This window comes from Babylonia areolata, chromosome 1 (genome assembly GCF_041734735.1).
Source record: "Babylonia areolata isolate BAREFJ2019XMU chromosome 1, ASM4173473v1, whole genome shotgun sequence".
Classification (NCBI taxonomy): domain Eukaryota; kingdom Metazoa; phylum Mollusca; class Gastropoda; order Neogastropoda; family Buccinidae; genus Babylonia; species Babylonia areolata.
Genome location: NC_134876.1, coordinates 98,574,713 through 98,583,796, shown reverse-complemented (window position 1 = coordinate 98,583,796; position 9,084 = coordinate 98,574,713). Strand labels below are relative to the sequence as shown.

Genomic DNA, 9,084 nt, shown 5'->3' with positions numbered 1-9,084 from the left:
CGACCCCTCATGAACTGGTTAACTTGCAGTATCAGTATCAGTAGCTCAAGGAGGCGTCGCAACACACACACACACACACACACACACACACATACAAGCACACACACACGCCCCCCCCCCCCCCCCCCCACCACCACCTCCCCGGCTCTCTCTCCGACTCTCCGGCTCTCAGCCAACTCAGCCACCTCTCCGGTTTCTCTTGCGCCATTCCCGGCCCTCAGTTCAATTTTCTCATCTAATTCTCCTTTAGCTAATATATGAAGTACGGTTGTAAATGCAAAATAACCTTCTTTTTTTTTTTTGTTGTTGTTTTTTTGTTTTTGTTTTAAGTTACTGTGATTATATAATGTACGTGTGCTGCATTGATGTAATCATTTCTTCCGACTTTGTTTTACTGTTTTACCATTTCCCTTTTGAGGACTGCCAGGTGGAGAAAAAAAATGAAGAAAAAAAAAGGGGGTGGGGAGGGGGGAGGATTGTCTTGCTTACTCTATTAAATAACCCACACTGAGAAAAATCAAATGTACAGTATTCAATTCTATCCGTTTCGATTCCGCTCTCTCTCTCTCTCTCTCTCTCTCTCTCTCTCTCTCTTAGATTTCAAACCCAGTCTTGTGCTCTGATGTACTGAATCATACCTCTATCAGTTGCTGAGTGTTCGCCTGGTTTCACTGACTGAAACTGCTATGATATGCAGATATTTCTAATTTGCGCATTAGTCACATTTTCCCCGTTTCAGTTCCTTCAATCTTCAATCTTCAAATTGGAAGGTCAGCCGTCATTACTGACTATTAATGACCTGTGTGCGCAGAGGCGTAAATACCTAGCTAAAACCTAAGTAGACCTATCTTTTCCTCCGGAGGGGGTGACAATGAGAATGAGCATGTATACATACTCTCTCCCACCGTCACTCGCAGCTCGCAGCGTCCCTCCGGGGGGTGGGGGGGTGGGGGGGGGGACTAAACTGTGATCTTGTTCAGCTCCCTCTTGAAAGCTGCCAAGGAGGGAGCCTCTGCTGCTGTTGCAGGCAGGGAGTTCCAGACGGGGATGGTTGATGGGAAAAGAACTGTATTTATAAGGGTCAGAGGAGGAGCTAAGATGGACAAATTTGTGTCGATGATTTGATCTTGTTCTGCCGGATCCTTTCTTGAGAAATTTGTCTGGAGGGATGTCTACAACGCCGTTGACCATTTTATACATCAGGGTCAGCCTTTGTCTGTTCCGCCGTGATTCGAAGGATTCCCATCCTAGTTCTTGCAGCATGTGTGTTACGCTGCTGGTCCGCCGGTAGTCACTGTGTACATAACGTGCTGCTCTTCTTTGCACCATTTCAATCTTGTTCTTTTGACCTTCTTTGTACGGGCTCCAGACTGATGAACAATACTCCAGGTGCGGGCGTACAAGAGTTTGGTAGTCATTGGCTTTGGTGGTTTTATTGGATGTTTTTAGATTCCTTTTTAGGAAGCCTACCATGCTATTGGCTTTGTTGGTGACTCTTGTAACATGTTCTTTCCAGTTTAGATCATTTCTTATGTCGACGCTGAGATATTTTGCGCTGTCAACATGCTCGAGGGTGTGTCCTTTTAATTTGTAGTTGTAGCTGATGGGGTTCCTTGATGTTGTACAGGTAAGGACATTACATTTTTCTGGGTGGAATTCCATTCCCCAACGCTGTTCCCAGTCAGACAGGGTGTTGAGGTCTCGTTGGAGCATTTTACAGTCTTGGATTGTCTTGATGATAGAGTAGACTATACAGTCATCAGCGAACAATCTAATATTGGCCTTGATGTTCTGAGGCAGATCGTTGATGTAAATCAGAAATAGGATGGGGCCTAGAACTGTCCCCTGTGGGACTCCGCTGATGACAGGTGCTGGCTCAGATTTTTCGCCGTCAACTACGACGATTTGGGTGCGGTCAGAAAGGTAGGCCTTGATCCAGTCTAACGTCGATCCTCGTATACCATAATGGTCCAGCTTACGGAGGAGGCGTTTGTGGGGGACCTTGTCAAAGGCTTTGGAGAAGTCCAGGATTACCATTGTCAAGTTATTCTACTTTGACCATGATTACTTTGACCTTGACTTGACATGACTTTTCTTTTCATCCATTTTTTTTCTCTCTAAATAATCGATCTGGATCCTTACTCCAATACCATGCACTCTCCAGAAAAAGATATTGTTTTACCGCAAACACACACGCACACACTTTTCCTTCATTCTTTGGAATACACATACACACACGTATCCCACCCCCACCAATAAAAGAAAAACACAGACACACACACATACATACATACATACACACACACACACACATATATATATATATATATATATATAATGTTATAGATATATTATAAATACATATATAAAATTTTCCACACTTCAATTTCGTCTCAGATTTCTTGCCACTGCCATTTCATGACGACACACCGATTTGTTTTGTGTCTACCGAAAGGCTTGCAGTGAAAACAAATTTCACGTGCGGACCGAGGAGCTACCGAGGACCCTGCAAAGTGGCGCACTCTGCTGGCAGAGACTAGTTTTCTGCGGAAGTGGAATGGGAAAATGAGGCAAAATGCAAATCTACTTCCGATTATAATGAATGATGATCGTCGAACTCATGATGTCTATGACGACTGGATGTAAGTATATCATTGACAAATTGAGACCACGAATCATTCACTTTTTTGTTTTTGCACGTATTTTTGTTCTGACACAGTTCCTGTGTTGCTGATAATTTGATTTGATAGACGAAACAGTAATACTTGCGTGGCCCAATTTTTTCAGTCTGCTACAGTGCTTGTGGATCTTTTGGTGGATCTTTTTGCTGCCAGTGCGGTAATATGACGTTGGCACTTTAGAATGTTTTATTGTCTTATGAATTGAATGCCGTGCTTTTCTTACAACGGACTGAATTTACACTGTGCACTTGCAACACTTGAGATAATTATCGGTGTGTTGTGTGCGTTCGTGCCGTCAACTGGTGTGTGTGTGTATGTGTGTTTATATTCATTATCTTGTCTCAGTCGATGTTTGTTTGTGTACATGTGAAGTCGGCAAATATACTGAATCAGCTCAAAAGGACCATGATTGTTCCTTCATTGTAAGTGTTTCAATGTAGTGAGTGTGTGACCAAAACGACGATAGGACTTCAACGTAATATATCACAGGGAAAAGGCATGAAAAAAAGGCCCCGGCTTTAAATTTGATCAGTCAGTGCAACAAAACGTCTGGTATATTTTTCAAACTCATTTGCTCTGTAAGGATTGCATTCTGTGCATCCTCCACACCTGGAATGCCTTAGCTCTGCAGAACCAAAGCAGAAAGACAAGTCTTGTAAATCACTGAAGGTTAAGTACATTATTTGTCTATATTATTATAACTCGGGAACAGTTTGTTTGATGCTTGTAAAGTTATAGCCATTACTTTTCTTCTTCTTTTTTTTACACAATAATATATAAAAATGCATCCCTTCCCCCCAACCCCCGCCCCCCCCCAAAAAAAAAACAAACAACAACAACAAAAACAGCAGAAAACTTCTCACTTTTCTTCTATGTCACTGTCACTGATCACAAAATCTGGTTTGGTTTGGGGGGTGCTGCACTGATGAATACATCTCTGACATTCTCCATTTCTAGGATAGGGTTTTTGGCAAAGCTCTTTTCTATCCACTCAGTGATGTCTGCCCACTTCTTTCGCTGTCTGCCTTGTTTCCTTTCCTCCTGCATTGTTTTCTGAAGGATGGTCTTGAAGAGCCCATCATCAGATCTGGCCACGCGGCCATATCTCTTTTTTTTTTTTTTTTTTTTTCTCACTGTGGCCAATATGTCGTCATACTGACAATTGTGCTGTCTGTTGGTTTTCTTGACTTCCTCATTTGTTATGTGTTCCTTGTAGGAAATGCCGAGGAGTCTCCTGAAGCATCTCATTTTCTATTCTTGGATCCTTCTTTGAAGCTGTGCTGCTAGGACTCGCATGCATACAGGAAGAAAAACAGAACCAGTGCATGTAGGAGCTTTAGCTTTGTTCACCCTCGGCTTCTTTGTATTGTTCTTGAATATTTGAACAGCACACTAACCCAGTTGGTAAAGTTGCTCAAAAGTTTGTCAGAAGCAGAGACCCATCTTAAATTGTTTGTCCTATATTGAAAAGGCTGAAACCAAGAATGGCTCAGGTGTTAGCATAAAAGTATGTCACTAGAGCCAGAACATTGGTTGTATTTATAGAGCAGAATGAATTAAGTCTGACAAATTTTATCATTTTTTCTTTGATCAAAATGTGTATAAAAAAAAAAAAGTTTCGGAGTTGTCATGTGCCATGTGATTTTATTGACAATGCATCATGGTAGCCTTGCTGGCCATAATATCATCCAGTCAACTCAACATCTACACTTTTATGGTCACCACTCCAAGTTATATGTGACCCAGTAATGTTCAAGGGTGACTGGTTAGAACTGTATTGAGATGACAGACAAAATATAGCACTTGAGTTTGAATCACAGACACACAGCATTAAAAAAGGGCATTCTTGCAGCCCATCTTAACATGGTAGTGTTCTGGTGTGTGTATGAAATGATACAATGTGAGATAGGTTCCTTTCCGTTTCTTTCCATGCACATATGGTTATCCCCTTTAGCCTAAACACCTGAGGTAGTTGTTGAAGTTAAAACCTGATGGTAGCAGACTTATCTTTTTATTTGCATGCACAAATTTTATATCTTCAGAAGGGACTGATATGACAGTTTATCCTTGGACTTCAATAGTATACTAAAAATCTTTACCTCACTTCACAAAATAAAATAAAAATAATTAAAAAAGGAAGAAAAATGATATGTAGTTTGGTAAATATATCTGCAGTGTTTGAGATGGTAGTTTCAGCAAGGATGAAAATATTCAAGGTTCATTTTAGCCACATAAAAGATTACATCCTTTATCAGAGTTGTTCAAAGAAAAGAATTCATCATATGACATGAGCTTCTGCACTTGTGGACTGCAATTCACACATTCAGTCGTATATATGTACAAGTCAGCTTTTTGTTTTACATATATGTTATTGCCAGTTTTTACCCACCATATAGGCAGCCACACAAAGAATGGATTTTTAACATACTGTTATAAACTGCAGTTGAAAATTATGTATTTATATTTGAAATAACCAGTTATTCAAACACATCCTTCATATGCCTGATGTTATGTCAATCTATAAACAGAAGCATGCAGTGTACACTAATGTGACAGGAAAGATATGAACTGTTGCGGAAATCCTTATTTATCAAAATCACGAAATGTGTGGATATGAGAACAGCACAAACAGGTCTATACATAAAAGGCCATTGTGAGATGGAATAAGGTCACAGGCCTTCTTACACACGTGTCATCCTAGGTCATGACCTATTTCTGAGTTATGCTTAAATGTTGAGCACTCTATCTACTGAATAGTATTCTTTCTTTGTCACAGTGCTGGGGATTTGTGTGTGTGTGTGTGTGTGTGTGTGTGTGTATGCACATGTGTTTGTATGTATGTGTGTGTGAGAAAGATAACTTGAACAAATTAATTACACAAAAAATGCTGACTGCTTTTAACAAAATGTCAAAATGTATTCTGATAGGATAACTTTTGTTGTTTTCAAATAAGCAAGTTTGTGTTTTATGTCCAGGTCTTGGTGTACTTGTGTGCTCGTATGTGTATAATTTCATATATGTTGATTGTTAGCAGTTCAAGGTTTATTTGCCAGAAAATTTTTAGAATGCAGATAAATTGATGAAGCGGATTTGAACAATTGTCAGTTATAGGATACAACAAAATGCTGGGTTGGAAGAAATCTGATACAGTGATCGATAGTATACAGCTTGATATTTGAAGAAAGTTCATTCCAGTATATTATTATACTGAAATTTAGCTTATGAAGCTGAAATGTAAAAGGCTATGAAGGCAGGGATAGTGGTTTATGTATTAACAAATTTCATTTCCATTTTCATATTTTGTTGGTTGTGCTGCCCCATTTTAATTCATCTTCCTTTCATTTGCCATTTTCATTCTTTTTTTAAAAAAAACAAACCCCGAGCAAATACAGTATTCAAACACATACACACATGCATGTAAGTATACACATGTGCAGGTGCTCATGCGTATGCGCACTCATGCACACGTGAGTGTGCACACACATGCGCAGACACATTCTGTCATATTTTGATTATATCTGCAAACATGCAGTTCATACACATGCACACATACATACACATGACAAACATAAGGGAATGATTCAAATTTCAATAAAAGACTGTTTTATGTGTGCATGTGTCAGTTTGGTGTGTGTGTGTGTGTGAATCCTTATGTGTGCGTCCTTGTGGTAGGCCTGTCAGTTTATCTGTTTACATAAGTATATTTGTTTACAAAAATTTAAACCACACTTATATTGTGCAGGAAGGAATAAGTATTAACACTAATAACAGTGGGTTTTTTTTGGGGGGGGGGGGGGGGGGTTATGCATTCAAACAAACTTGTATGAACCGTAAATCCCTGACGGAAGATAGGCATTGTGAGCAAGTGCATTATACAGCGTGTGTCATCTGTATCAAATTGCCTTGGAAACTCAGATACGCTGATTGAAACAATAAAAGGTACTGTGTGCATGTGCAGTTTAAAATATATTTTTGTTAAAATGCCTGCTGCATGTTTAATGGGACTGTTAATTTGAGTTTGAAGGTGTCATCGTGTGCAGACTGATCCATATTGGCAGGAAGCTTGCTATTTCTGTTCTTTTCTGGTGTTTAGCAAGGAGGAAAATATAATCCTGTTTTGTTTGGCAGTGAGGAAAAGTAATCCCCCCCCCCCCCCGCCCCCCCAGCACCCAATAAAAAAAAAAATTGTTTGCTTGAAAGAGGAATTCTTCATTAACGAAACAAAACTTTAGCATCTGTGTCTGGTTCTCTCTTTCACTTTCTGTTGTGTGTGTGTCTCTGCCTCTCTCTCTCTCTCTCTCTCTCTCTGTGTGTGTGTGAATTAATCAGTTTGGTTTGTTTCACTCAGGTTGACTTGTTTTGATGGGTGACATTGACATCACTGACAGACATTTTGGAAGGCTAAATGAGCGTGCATATGTTACCCCACATTTTGGGAAGGGGAGAGGGGTCTGGAGATTTGGTTTGCATACTTTGTGATTGTGTATTTGATAGTAATGTGGTCTTCAAGGTTATTTAAAAAAAAAAAAAAAACAACAACCAAAAAACATGTAATACATACTCAGTCATACTGCATCACAAATTGCATCTGTACGATTGTTTGAAGAAATACAAAGCCAAAATCTAATTGCATTAAATTATTGTAAATGCACCACAAGCTAAAAAGTAGCTAAAACAGAATACCCCCACCCCCATCCTCCACCACTGTGTCAGCAATTCTGCATGTATTTAAATTGCAGGACTTCATTCCTTAATAACTAGATTCTTTTAAAGTTATAACAGTATTAAAGATTCAAAAGGGAGGGAAAATCACACACCATGTTTTGAACTATTTTGTATCATATTAGTTTAGCATAGCTTAAATATGGGAATGTTAGATTTGTGCCTGATGCGGAATAGTTTCCTTGTTCCTGTGGAAGGCTGTGTTAGGAAGGGAGGAAGAAAAGGGAAGACTGATAGAAAGCTTGGCTTTCTGAACCTTTCTATAGATCTTTTGTTTGTCACTTGAATCTCTGAACCCAAATTTAGTGCAGTAAAGCTTGTCTAGTCAGATGTTTTTGGGAGTTTGGTTTTTGTGTGTGTATTCTTGTATGCATGCGCGTGTATGTCCTTTGAATGTGTATGTATGCACATATGTGTGTGTGTGTGTATGTATGTACATTGTGTGTGTGTGTGTGTGTGTGTGTGTGTGTGTGTGTGTGTGTGTTGAGAGAGAAGGAGAGTGAGGGAGAGAGAGAGAAGGTAGGTGTGTGCCCTTCCATGAGCAAATACAGAACAGGAAGTGTAGGGTTTGCATTTTCTTAGGACCTGGTGCAGACCAACACGGACATGATAATGATCACAGTGAAAATACCGTGCCAGAATGTACGTTTTGAAGATCACAGTCACATTGACTATTTTGAGAAGCATTTCAAAATTTTAACATTGTGTTGTCATATTTTCAGAAAGCATGACAATATAGCTTGTCTTCTCAGTGCTATTTCTTATTGAAGATCACGGTTGTATTGACACAGTGCCATGTTTGTAGAAGGAACAGTGTGAGGACAGTGACAGGTTTATCTCTATTCAGTTATACTTAGAATTTTTATTGGAAGTAATTTCTTTCACTGTAGTGTGGTGTGCGTGTGTGTGTGCGTGTGTGTGCGTGCGTGTGTGTGACACATTCTGTTTGTCTTGCTTGCAAGTCTTGATTATTGTAGCCTGTGTTGTTCCAGTTGTAGAGTTATACATGCGTTTGAATGACTGGTGCGAAAGCGCTTTGATTTGTCTCTGCACAAGATTCAGCGCTATATAAATATAATAATTATTAGTGTGTATCACATTTTCCCATGCTGATGTCAAGTGTTACCTCTCTGGGACCCATGCTTTGGAAGTAAAACACATTATCAGTACCCTTTGTTATTATTATTACTGTTATGAGCTATTGTTCATGTTACTGTAATGTTCCATGAAGATGGAGTTCACGTTCATGGAGATCACAATCGCTCAACTTTGGTCTCTAAGCTGTGGAGAAAATCAGAGAGAGAAGAAAACAAACTGTCTGGGTTATTAAGATAAAAGATCCTCACTTTCGTATTGCACATCCACAGTCTACTAGTTAGGAAATGATAACTTTTGGGATTAAATTGCAAATAAGTAAGGGAATCTTTTCAGTTTGGAGTGTGTTTTCTTTTTTCCTGTAACAGATCTGTGTGTGTGTGTGTGTGTGTGTGATTGTGGTTGTGATTGAAAGTTTGAAAGGCTAGAATCTGCTTGCTTTCCAAATTTAAAAAGAAAAACCATTATGATTATGGAGGTCATAACCTTGAAGTGACAACAACTGCCAAGTGTCTTCATGCCCACAAGTATAAACATCTTCCAACTTAATATGGCATTAATGAAAGAGGTTTTTTTCTTGTATTAT

At 39.3% G+C, this 9,084-nt stretch overlaps 1 protein-coding gene across 2 annotated transcripts in view; it reads left to right on the top strand.

Annotated features, from left to right (window-relative positions):
- The first annotated feature begins 2,536 nt into the window (after positions 1–2,536).
- The window catches only part of LOC143290088 (WD repeat and FYVE domain-containing protein 3-like), a 120,711-nt gene continuing 114,163 nt past the window's right edge, over positions 2,537–9,084 (top strand). For both annotated transcript variants that reach the window (XM_076599386.1, XM_076599381.1), the window contains exon 1: positions 2,537–2,642. The gene's annotated coding sequence lies outside the window, so the exon portion shown is untranslated. The remainder of the gene's footprint in view (positions 2,643–9,084) is intronic.